The sequence below is a fragment of the Haliaeetus leucocephalus genome, unplaced genomic scaffold, assembly GCF_000737465.1.
Source record: "Haliaeetus leucocephalus isolate CR32 unplaced genomic scaffold, Haliaeetus_leucocephalus-4.0 Scaffold773, whole genome shotgun sequence".
Classification (NCBI taxonomy): domain Eukaryota; kingdom Metazoa; phylum Chordata; class Aves; order Accipitriformes; family Accipitridae; genus Haliaeetus; species Haliaeetus leucocephalus.
This window is the reverse complement of record NW_010973209.1, coordinates 1,013-9,032: the sequence shown is the minus strand read 5'-3', so window position 1 is coordinate 9,032 and position 8,020 is coordinate 1,013. Positions and strand designations below refer to the sequence as shown.

General features: G+C 45.5%; 1 protein-coding gene across 1 annotated transcript in view; it reads right to left on the bottom strand.

Annotated features, from left to right (window-relative positions):
• FEZ1 (fasciculation and elongation protein zeta 1 (zygin I)) overlaps positions 1-91 on the bottom strand; it is a 13,736-nt gene extending 13,645 nt beyond the window's left edge. Inside the window, exon 1 of the mRNA XM_010581333.1 lies at positions 59-91. The gene's annotated coding sequence lies outside the window, so the exon portion shown is untranslated. The remainder of the gene's footprint in view (positions 1-58) is intronic.
• Positions 92-8,020: the final 7,929 nt, after the last annotated feature.

The window sequence follows — 8,020 nt, the reverse complement described above, 5'->3', positions numbered from 1 at the left end:
GGCTGCACCCCAAAATCGCTCCTCCCGCGCGTCCACGCACCCCCAGCCCCGCACCCACCTGCGGCCCCGCATCCTCCGCGCCGCGGGTGGGGGGGAAAGGGGGGGCGGGCAGCGCCGCCGCACTGCGCACGCGTGGGGGAGGAGGGGTGACGTCACCGGGAAGGTGGGTGCCGGTGGTGGGCAAGGGAGCCCTGACGTCATCCACCCCCTCCCCGCGACGGTGGTCTCCAACCTTCTTCCGTCCCTTAAATATTGTTGAGGTCCCCCCGCCCCCCCACCCCCGATGGATATCTATTTATTTATCCATATGCACATCCGTACCGATATATTACGTATATTATAAATAAGCATTTTAAAAAAGCTGAGACAAAGATGTAATAATGTCTTAAAAAAAAAAAATTCAAATCATCTATTAACGGTCCAAAAAATCTTTTTCCTCTCAAAAAAAAAAAAAAAGTAATAATCCGTAGGTTTATTTTTTTAGATAAACATGTTTTAGAGCGACGGGGTCATGCACGCTGCTTTTTTTTTTTTAAAAAAATAAAAATCTCGGCGTAACAGTGTGCGGTGCAGCAATTCAAAGGTCTGGTTTTAGGATCAGTTTCCCCTGATACCGGGTTTAGCAGCTGGCCTCACGCAGCTACGGGGATGCAAAGGGAGGCCGAGCATCGCCGGCCACGCTCGCCGACTCCTTTCCCATGCCGATTTTTACTGCAGCAGGACAGAACAAGGGTTTCCCCACCTGCATACGGCTTCTTGTCATTCGTATTAAGCGAGGAACCTCAAAAGAGGCTGCGAAACGTTTCTTGTTAAGCTTAGAGAAATTTTGTCAGGTCCTGACTGGAGCATCACACGCCTTGAGGCACAATATGTAGTTAGGCGAGGTTTATCGTTCGCAACGGTGGATGAAAATCTGTATTTCATACAGCCGTCTTGCCTGAGAGTAAACCAATAAACTGCTCCTGCCGTAAAACCTGTAACAGAATTAATCAAACAGCTAGAGTAATAATTTGGGTATTATAGGGGAAAATAAAACCACATTCATCATATACCAGCCCCATGCGGCCTATTAAAAAAACAGCTGGGAGACGGCACATGGCTATAGGACTTTAAATAAAGTCGCTGGCCCTCTAACAGCCGCTGTTCCTACCATGGTAGATACAATTAATGCAAGAAATGAATGTGCTAGATATGGGTTAGATGTAAAAGATCTATTCTTTACGATCCCAATACGAGAGCAAAACTCGGGGTGGAATGCAGTACACCTTCCATTGCCTACCGCAAGGCTGCGCTCTATGGGACCCAACCACCCCACGCGCCTGTTCACGCCACCTATAGGCATAGGTGATAAGGGATATCAAAGGGGACGACAGCAAGGTGCGCAAGGTAGAAAGGAGTTCCCTGTTACCTTTGGCTCTAAACCCTGGCAAGGCTCCCAGAGGAACTACGCTCTGGTTTAGAGAGCGCTACTAGCAGTGTATGAAGGGCTGCCAACCACCGAGCCGTTAACTCAAGCGAGATAAATCAAGTTACGCGTGCCTATTCCTATTTGTCCTGGGTTTGGCTGGGATAGAGTTAATTTTCACAAGGAGCTGGGAGAAGGCACAGCTAGGACAGCTGACCCCAACTAGCCGAGGGGATGTTCCATACCATATGACATCATGCTCAGTATAGAACTGGGGGAGCTGGCTGGGGGGAGGAGGGGTCGTGGCTCTGGAATGGGCTGAGCATCGGGTTCCAGGTGGTGAGCAATTGCATTGTGCATCACTCACTTTACACATTCTTTTATTAGTAGTATTGTAATTGTTATTTCTTCTCTCCTTGTGTTGTCCTATTAAACTGTCCTTATCTCAACCCGTGAGTTTTTACCTTTTTCTTCGGATTCTTCTCCCCATCCCACCAGGGGTGGGAGTAGTGAGCGAGCGGCCTCATGGTGTTTTGCTGCCGGCTGGGCTGAAACCATGACAATCCTTTTTGGTGCCCAAAGTGGGGCACGAAGGGTCGAGACAACGACAGATCTGGCCAGAGCGTGTTAAAACAAATTTGTTATACACATTCCTTATGTTAAATAGTCACTGGTCACAGCGTTGGTTCACTTGTTCACATAGTCGCGTTGTGTAAATTCTTATACCCTCTATGTATTCCCTGCGATTATGTTTATCACCTCTGGGAGAAGGATCAGGATTATCATTTTGCTGTATTGGGTAATGTCAACTTATGATATGATTACATCACTGGTCATGAGGTTAAGCTGGTATTTGTGTGCGGCGTTGTTGTCATGCCTGTACCTCAGATGCCTTCTCTCGGAATTTATTAGTAATCACACCCAATCTATGGGGAAGACGGGGGGATACTTCGTCCCACTCTGCCACCTCCCCTTCCTCCTTCCGGCTAATTACAACAGCTTTTGAGAATTTTGAATATCCTTGGGATGTTCGAGCCAGCGTGCTGTTAGCGCTATGTCTCCCGAATATGTTTCAGGTCTTGTTGAGGGCTACAAAAAAGTTTTTTATGAATACCACCCAGAGATCTGCCCCAAGGCTGGATGTTCATGGGTGGCATGGCATGTGGGAGAGAATATGGGCAGGTATCTAGAGAACTTCTCACCTCCAGTGGCTTGGAACTTCACTCCGAAACAAGTACAGGACGCTGACCAAGTGATAGAATATTTGAAAGGAAAATGCAGTACCTATTCCAAAGAGGCACAACTTACCGCACTGTGCTGGGCCCTGGCCAGTATCTACCAACCACTGCTCGATATTATGCAGCACCCTCAGGGGGAAGGGAGGGAAAACAGACCGACAGGCACTGCAGCTATTCCAACCCTCGTGACAAGCACTGCAGCTACCCCAACCAACCCCGGCGACAGGCGCTGCAGCTGAACCAGAGAACCAACCTGTGCCGGTGTCAGTCGCCCCTGTGCAGAAAAAGAAATACACGGAGAAATCGGTTCAACTTAGCGAGGGATGGAGGTGAACCAGGGTCATCACGAGAACAGGAGGAAGAGGCAGAACCCGAGATAATCACCCGATCCCTATCCCTGAGTGAGCTGCAAGATACGCGAAAGGATTTTGGCCGCCAGCCGGGTGAGCACATTGTTACCCGGCTGCTCCGCTGCTGGGGTAATGGGCCGGTAGCTTGGAATTAGAGGGAAGGGAAGGCAAGCAGGTGAGATCCCTGTCTAGGGAAGGGGCCATTGACAAGGCGATTGGGAAAAAGACACGAGCCCTCAGCCTCTGGAGGGGACTTCCGTCAGGCGTGAAGGAAAGGCACCCCTTCAAGGATGATGTTATATGTCACCTAGGCAAGTGGACCACCATGGAGAGACATATCCAGTACCTGAGGGAATTAGCCATGCTGGAGGTGATTTATAATGATTACCCACAGATGCAGATGAAATCCAATGCACACAACCCACATGGCCGAAGTTTCTACGAAGCGCACTAGCGTCGTATGCCAACTCTGCCCAGTCAGAACTCTTACGTACTGTAAAAGGGGATAAAATCCCTCTGGTGCACATAAAAAATACGTTAGGGAAGACAATCTGGGTTACTCCTGCCTCAGGCAAAGGTAAACCCATTTGTGGGATTGCTTTTGCTCAAGGACCTGGGTGCACTTGGTGGGTGATGTGAAAAGATGGGGAAGTCTGACGTGTGCCTCAAGGGGACTTGGTTTTAGGTGAGAATAGCCAGAATGAAACTGTATGATGTTAGTTGCTATATAACCCTGCTACTGTATGTTATCATCACTATAATTGTTATAGGCTATATCCATAGTACTACAGTAAGAATCACTTAGATCAAGCGAGAATGAACTGTGATAAAATTGAGCGAAGCGCAGTAGTGATGGCACCAGAACTGACTCCAGCATGCAACAATCCGACAGCGCACACCATCCTCCTGCTGCGTCCAATGTCACCTGCTCGTCATACCTCACTGAAGCCCAATCCTGCTCTGTCAACTGAGTGGACTTTCCACCATCCCTCCTGCCCAGAAAGACTGGTATGACAGATGGAGCCCAGAGTTGGGAACTAAATGAACTCAACAAACATTTTATAAACATGACCCATAAATTAAAGGAATGATATCTGTGTGTGTGTGTGTGTACATCTCTCTCTATATATATATCTCAAAGGACAGCAAAGATGATGATGATTGACCAGGATGTAACTGAAGGTATGGGAACTGAGCATGATGTCAATGGTATAGAATAAGGGGTGGATACTGTCCTGGTTTCAGCTGGGATAGAGTTAATTGTCTTCCTAGTAGCTGGTACAGTGCTATGTTTTTTGAGTTCAGTATACGAAGAATGTTGACAACACTGATGTTTTCAGTTGCTGCTAAGTAATGTTTAGTCTAAAGTCAAGGATTTTTCAGCTTCTCATGCCCAGCCAGCAAGAAGGCTGGAAGGGCACAAGAACTTGGGGGGGACACAGCCAGGGCAGCTGACCCAAACTGGCCAACAGGGTATTCCATACCATGTGACGTCACATCTAGTATAGAAACTGGGGGAGTGGGGGTGGGGAGTATCGCCACTCAGGGACTAACTGGGCATCAGTTGGCGGGTGGTGAACAATTGCATTGTGCATAACTTGCATATTCCAATCCTTTAATCATTACTGTTTTCATTTTATTAGTGTTATCATTATTAGTTTCTTCTTTTCTGTGCTATTAAACCGTTCTTATCTCAACCCATGCCTTTTACTTTTTTTTGCCGATTCTCTCCCCCGTCCTACTGGGTAGGGGGGGGAGCCAGTGAGTGGCTGCATGGTACTTAGTTGCTGGCTGGGGTTAAACCATGAGAGCATCCTGTTGCCTACCCCTCTCTTTGTTAGCGTTGCCTCCAGTTGCCTCCTGTTTCATCCTATTATCTCCTCCTTTTTCTCTTTTTGTTGCCTCCTGTTGCCCCCTCCTTCTTTTGTCTTTGGTATCCTACTCTGTCCTCCTTTTTCCTCCTCTTTTTTCCTTCGTCTGTGGCCTCCTATTGCCTCCTCCTCCTCCTCCTCTGCTTGCTTCCTGTAACCTCATCTGGCATCCTGTCATCCCCTCCTTTTTCTCTGTTACCTCCTGTTGCCTCCTCCTCCTTTTCTTGCTACTGCCTTTTGCCTCCTTATTTACCTCCTGTGTCCTCCTCTTGCCTCCACTTGTTCCCCCCTACTATTGCTTCCTGTTGCCTCTGCCTCCTCCTCTTGCCAACCTTTGTTTCATGGTTCCTCTTCCTCCTAAGCCCCTCTTGCCTTTCTCTTGCCTCCTGTTGCCTCTTTTTCTCCATCTTGTAGGCCTCCTCTCCTCAACTGTTGCCTTCTGCTGCCTCCTGTTGCCTCCACTTCCTCATTTTCCTCTTGTCTCCTCCTGCTTCCTCCTCTTCGGCTGCCTTCTGTTGACCCTTGGTGTGTCCTCCCCCTCCTTCCCCTCTTTTCTCCTCTTGATGCCTTGAGTAAAGGCTGGAGTTAAAAGACTCGATTGTATTTTAATTTGTGCTTGCTTAAGCAACTTTGAAACTTGTAACATATAAGAAAACCTTGAAGTTTGTTAACAGTATGCACAAATAGATAAGAAGCCTTACGTTCTGCTGAGCTTTGCGATTAAAACCTGCCAGGACCAGCAAATTGGGAAGAAGAGATGAACCATCTGAGATGACCCGCACTGCGCATGCCTTAGGAGAGAGTTCAATTAGCGGACACCAAGAAAATGACCACCAGAGGGTTTCAAGGACCCCAAAAGACCACCAACACATTTAATAGCGCATGCCTGAAAGGGCGGACACTATGTAAATAATTTCTGGGAAATAACATGAATATGTACAACAATTCTGGGAAATGTAATGAATATGTATATATTACAACAATATAAGCTTTGCTTGCTGTAGGCAATGGTAATGCACAATGGGCGGAATGATGCCCCACGCATCCAGCACTGCAATAAAGAATGCCTGCTTTCTAAAACTCCAAAATCGAGTCTCAGAGAGTTTCTTTGACCGGCTTTTTCGGTAACACACTTGCCTCCTCTCTCTACCTGTTTTGTCCTCAGCCTCCTCCTCCTCATGTTCCCTTCACCTCCAGGAGACAATAGGAGGTCCCAGGAGAATGAAGGAACAGCAGGCAAGGAAAGGCAGCAGAAGGCAAGACAAAGCGGAGATGAGAGGCAAGAGGAGGAGGAGGAAGAGCATACAACAGGAGGCAACAAGATGCAACAGGAGACAATATTAGGAGGAAGAAGAGGATGCAAGAGCAGGATGAGGTGGAATGAATGGGATTCAAGAGGAACCAAGTGCAGGAGGTGGAGGAGGAGTGTTAAAGAATTTTCAAACATGGGTTTCTCTAGGTTTGCTTTATTAACAGCTCAGAGTTGGGCCACCACCACAGTGAATGGCAAACTTCCAAAAATTTCCCAATTTTATATATCTTTTTACCACCCATTGTCCCAGTCCAAAGTCTTTGTAATTTTCCAGTTGATCTCGGTTCCCATGTTGTTATCATTCATCAATTTATCTCACTAATACTCGTGTCCCGGTTCTTCTGAAGTTAGTGGTAGTAGGCAGAAGGTCTTGAGTCACCATGACCACTTATCTTCTTACGCATCAAAGATTACCTTTGAATTCCTGAAAATCACTCAGGCTATTCTATTAATTTATCTTGTTCTAAAGTTAATCACTTACTCCCATGTCTTAGGTCTAAGATCCTTCTTCTGTTGATTCAGCTTGACTGGGTTTCAAGCCAGCCACAGAGGGGGAGACACATAGGCTTAATAAGAAGCTTATGCATATTGTTTTATAAGCACCTGCATTCTATTAATGATATCTAAAACAATTTCTAATCATTAGTTGTATGTCTAATATGAATAGTCTTAGAAACAATAAGGCTTAAGGCCTAGTTCTTTTTACAATTCCCTCCTTTTGTTTTTCATCGCACTCCTGCGATCCTATTGATAACTCCACATTTGAATTTCTATCTTCTGTACTATCCTAGAGCTACAACCTACACAGCATTGAAACAAAACTGTCACACATACTACTATGATTATAACAACAAAGACTATTACAATTATTTTTTTCACCCAAGTAGTCAAATTTGGAAACCAAGACGTTAACCAAGAGAATGTGTTAGAAATTCCCCAAGACGTGTCATCTCTTTGAATTTGTTGCATTGTGGCACTAACCTCCCAAATTTTCTGGACATCTGTCATTAATTCTCCTGATCGATCAGTATACACACAGCAACTGGTATTTGGGACAGTACAAACTCCACCTTGTGAAGCCAGAATCACGTCTAAGGCCATTTGGTTTTGAATAGTTATTTCTGAAAGTTCAGTTACCTCTTTCTGGAGAGTGGAAAGTCCATGAGCAGTTGAATTTTCAATTTCTCCAGAGGCATTTCAGACTGCTTTTTCCAATTCACTTACTCCTAAAGCTGGAATTAACCATCTAACAAATGAATGGCATCCTGTTGGTCTTTCAATCAAGGGATTTAAAGTTCTTCAAATTTGAGTTAAAAAGGTTCTGTGCGATGTTGCACTTGAGAGAGTTTTTGGGTGAATTTCCAAATCTGTAGACATTACTCCTAGGGTACAAATACCTCCCCAATCTGGAGGCAAAGCTTTATAAGCTTTGCTCCCACATAACCAAAAAATACCTAAGTCCTCAGGTGCTCGCCAACTTAAACGCAATCCTGAGTTGATAGAAGTCGTGTTTTGGCATTGAGTCCAATTTCCTACAAATAAGTGATTTTTTGCATAAATGTTGATTATCAGCACTTGGGGGATAACATCTTTGCACACAGTGGACTTGTGAATAGTCTCCTGAATTCGATAGTTTAATTTCCCAAATTTGTTCTTCATAAGATTCAGGAAAAGTAGTATTAAACCAGTATTTTTTCCAATTTGCATTTTTAGGAATCGGTATTCCTACTAATCAAAATCCTTGATTCACTGTCTTTGGTAGAGCAACACAAACCCAACATTCGCTTAGATTTAGATTATCAGGAAAAGATTTCATCAATGAAACACGCATATTGTTGGTCCAG